The 4,432-nt window shown below is 36.4% G+C and overlaps 1 protein-coding gene across 1 annotated transcript in view; it reads left to right on the top strand.

Moving 5' to 3' along the window:
- The first annotated feature begins 242 nt into the window (after window positions 1-242).
- The window catches only part of LOC136846493 (uncharacterized), a 169,225-nt gene continuing 165,035 nt past the window's right edge, over window positions 243-4,432 (top strand). The window contains 1 exon segment of the mRNA XM_067117338.1: window positions 243-446. The gene's annotated coding sequence lies outside the window, so the exon portion shown is untranslated.

Below are 4,432 nucleotides of genomic sequence, written 5' to 3'. Positions count from 1 at the left end.
AACATTAACCAGCCCCATCTGTTGAGCCGACGTAAATGATCGAAGCCTAGTGTACTCACACGAAACTGCTGCTCGACGTCCGGGTTTTCAGTACGAGTCTTTGATTGAAGCAAGCCCGAGGCTTACTCTGGTAAGCACTCTCAGTTCGTCCCTACCGAGGGTGAAACACAACGCGCGCGACTGAGACTCAGAGAGAGAGAGAGAGAGAGAGAGAGAGAGAGAGAGAGAGAGAGAGGGTGGCAGACTGGCAGTCAGTAGTGCCTCAGACGTCGAGGTGATTGGATGTGGTCGTGTGTAACCGTAGCCCTTGTTGACCTCTCTCGTTCGTTCGCTTATCTCTTGCACTAATGCCTTTCGCATGTGAGTGATATCACCTGTGCCACACTGGAGTGTTATTGCTTGGCTTTCCTCGACGCCAGTGAAATGACAGATGAGAGTCCTGTGAGGTATGGGAGACTATTTTTACTCTTTTCATTTCTTTTTTTTATATTATTACGTACAGATGCCAGCGGCGCTATGACAGGGAATGTTACTTTGCGCTTAATAAAAAAAAGAAACATTATCTCAACATCTGATCGTAATTCTTTCTTGTCTGAAAGTAAATGTTCAGTTAGTGACATCTATTGCAAGGACGCGGCTACGCACAAACACACACACGCGCGCACACAAACACAAACAAACACGCAAACAAGAAAAAACGCAAACGCTACATCTCATGGTTATTTTTCACAGGGAAAATCTTTCATAAAGGGACTCTTAGATACCTTAGTAATGCATTAGATCAAAGGCGAGAGGAAGCAATACCTTACGGAAGACTATCTTAAAAAATGGTAATGTTATTCACAGAGACGTTTTTGGGAAAAACCTTTCATCTTATTTCTCAGGGAAAAAATATTGGTAAAAAGATTCTTGATAATTTTTTTGCTTAAATTAAGATGATAATTTTTTCCTGTAAACTTAAGTATTAAAGGAATATGGAGGAAAGATATATATATATATATATATATATATATATATATATATATATATATATATATATATGTATGTATGTGTGTGTGTGTGTGTGTGTATATATATATATATATATATATATATATATATATATATATATATATATATATATATATATATATATATATATATATATATATATATATTATATACATACATAACATATATATATGTATATATATGTATATATATATGTATATATATAATGTGTGTATATTTATATGGCTATATGTATATTACGCTATATTGAAAAAACGAAATTGATTTTTCGTACACGACGAGTGGTAACTAAATTTCACATTATAAATTTATTGTACTTAGATCTCGTATAGTTAAATTTGAAAGGGACACGATCAGCGAAAAAAATATGCAAAATAAATAACTTAAAATTTGAATAATCTTCACTGATCAAAGACAGCATTTGTTTGGAACTTTTGAAGTTGTAAATAAAGTTGGAACCTTAATACATAAATATAATTTATAGATATCTCGAAAACTGACTTACTGAGAAAATAATTTTGATACTTGGAATTTCTCGGTGATTTGATAAAGAAAAGAAAGACATTTTTGAAAACAAGTTTTTGTCATGTCTTGCTTTTTATCTGTCGGCTGATACGCTTAAGAAAAGAACATAAGAAATTTCGTTCAGTGAAGTTTGCAAGTATGGTGTTTTGTAGATCAAGTTAGGCATTTCATTAAAGAATACAATTATTCCTCTTAACGAAATTTGTAAAATTATGCACTTAACAGATCAGCTCGGACAGAGAAACGGAAAATAAAATCATTTCATAACCAAGTTTGTAAAGTAACGCAACAGAGACAAAGAAATAATTAAGAGCGCCACGAAAACCCCCAGAAAGCATGCACACGCACTTGAGTAAGTGTGTTGCACTTACGGTAAAGCTAAGAGCGAAATGGGTTATGGAAGGGGGACAGGAGGAGGAGGTAAGGACAAAGGAGGGGAGGGGGCTGAGGAAAGGGGTGGGGAGGGGGGGTCGAGGGCTTTAAGGAAAGCACTAAGAGAGACAGAGTAATAGAGAGAGAGAGAGGAGGGGGGGGGGGGGCGAATCTTGGCAAAAGGAGAGAGAGAGAAAGAGCTCTCAATATGAGGCCTCCCAATTTCTTTTGATCTGGGCCATCTTTTCATCCGTCTTCATCTCCCACGAAATACGATTTTTCCCCCCATTTTGAAATCAGTGATGCTATGGGTAATCCGACATGTTGCCTTCTGCCGCAAACATTTTTCTTTCCGTCCAACAGGGATTCTGCCCAACATAATCGACACACACACATATATATATATATATATATTAGATATATATATTTAGATATATATATACAGTATATATATGTGTGTGTATATACACACACACACACACACATATATATATATATATATATATATATATATATATATATATATATATATATATATATATATATATATATATATTATATAGAAACGTTTTACGCAGTTTACCATAACAAGAGTTATATCCAGAAAAAAATCTTTTTATAAATGTAACCTTTAAGTACTGGATAGTGGATGAACCCTTTGTGCTGAGACACCCACTGCTTTAGCCGTTTCATACACCCACAAAGGAGGCTCATCATCAGCTCACTGAGTCCCTCTGTTCACACTGGGCAATTCGCCTTATATATTGCAGGAATTTTCGTTCTTCATAGATATAAAGGCCCTCTTTTTCCAGTACCTCCATCATGTCATATAACTAGCTATTTCCAAGTCTCAACCAGTATCGAATTAGACGCTCTTTTCACCAACCTGTTGCCTTCCATTCTTTCCACATGACCAAACCATCTCCAAACATTAGTCTATGATTTCACCTACGATAACCATTTTTCTACTTCTATACATCTTCAAATTACTCACCTTTTCAGCTCTTCGAACACCACAGTGCTTCAGCATAAAACCTTCAAACTTGTTTTACTTCCTTTCTAATCAAAATCCACACTTCACTTCCATAAGTATAGTTGGCTCATCAATCTCTTCAAAGACTCCCGCCTTGGTTTCCATAGAGACTGCAAGTGTTTTCCTAATCTTTTACACAAACCCTGCTACCTTCCTTGCTTTACCATTCGTCCATTATATTTGCTCTCAGATACTTATACGAACCAATTTTTTCCATTCTTTCACTGGCCATTTTAGCATTCATCACTTCATCCATCTTCCTGGTTTCCAGTTATCTTCAAAACCCGACTCGTTCACATTTACCCTTGACAGTTTCGTCTTTCCAACAATATCAGACTCTTCACTAGTTTCTGTCGTCCCTAGTCAGTATTGCGTCACATGCAAACACCAAACATCCCATATTCCATTCATAACGCACTTTGTTTTCTTTTTATAGCTACTGCCTATTCACTAACCATAAAGCACATTGGCTCAGATTCTCTTTTTCACCAAACCAGTCATTCTCTGGTCTACATATTCTTACTCCCTCTTCACTTCCGTAATAAACCCTTTTCATTGATGTCTTATATACAATGCATCTTCACAGTCCCTAACACGGCTTTTCTATTGATTCTTTCTTAAGTTTTTGTAGGTCGAAGTTTCTTCCCCTAAGGGGTAGTAACTCTGTAGAAAAAAATTATACAACTATCATGGCAACACGTAAATTGTATGCTGAATCAGGGAAGAACTCTCCAGACAACTTAAGAACAACGTTAACCGCTTTATACATGTACACAGAACACTCATCATCAGCTTGTTGAACCCCTGTGGTGCGCCATTCACCGCTATCTTGCTAGCACTCTTGCTCTCCCGGGATAGTAAGGTCCTTCCTGACTTATACATCTTTCACTCAGTCTATCGGTCCCCTTTAGGTGTTTCTATCCTCCTACCCCCGCCCCCTAACACTTCCTAGATATATTCTCTTTTCATCAGCTATCGTCCTCCATTTCATCTATGTGACCAGACGGTGTCAAATCACGCTGATCCTTCCATTAACCTACGCTAACCTTTTTACCACTCCCGCGTATCTCCACATTTCTAACCCTTTCAGTTTTCTTATGGCTCGTCTGCTAATCAAACAGTTCGTCCCCACAGCTTCAGCCTTTTTTCGTTCAGTCGCATTTACAGTAGCATCCTCTCTCTCTCTCTCTCTCTCTCTCTCTCTCTCTCTCTCTCTCTCTCTCTCTCTCTCTCTCTCTCTCTCTCTCTGCATATGTAAATGAGTAAATATATAAATGAATACCTTTATATATATACTTATATATATATATATATATATATATATATATATATATATATATATATATATATATATATATATATATGTGTGTGTGTGTGAGTGTGTGTAAAAAAGCGCAAATAAAACAGAAATATAAAAGGCAGAAATTTTATACATAGCACCTTCTGTTAAATTCTAAATCTTCGGGGTGCAAATGAAACACATTTTTAAAG

Source organism: Macrobrachium rosenbergii, chromosome 15, assembly GCF_040412425.1.
Source record: "Macrobrachium rosenbergii isolate ZJJX-2024 chromosome 15, ASM4041242v1, whole genome shotgun sequence".
Lineage (NCBI taxonomy): Eukaryota > Metazoa > Arthropoda > Malacostraca > Decapoda > Palaemonidae > Macrobrachium > Macrobrachium rosenbergii.
The sequence above is the reverse complement of the archived record's forward strand: the minus strand, read 5'-3'. Positions and strand labels throughout refer to the sequence as shown.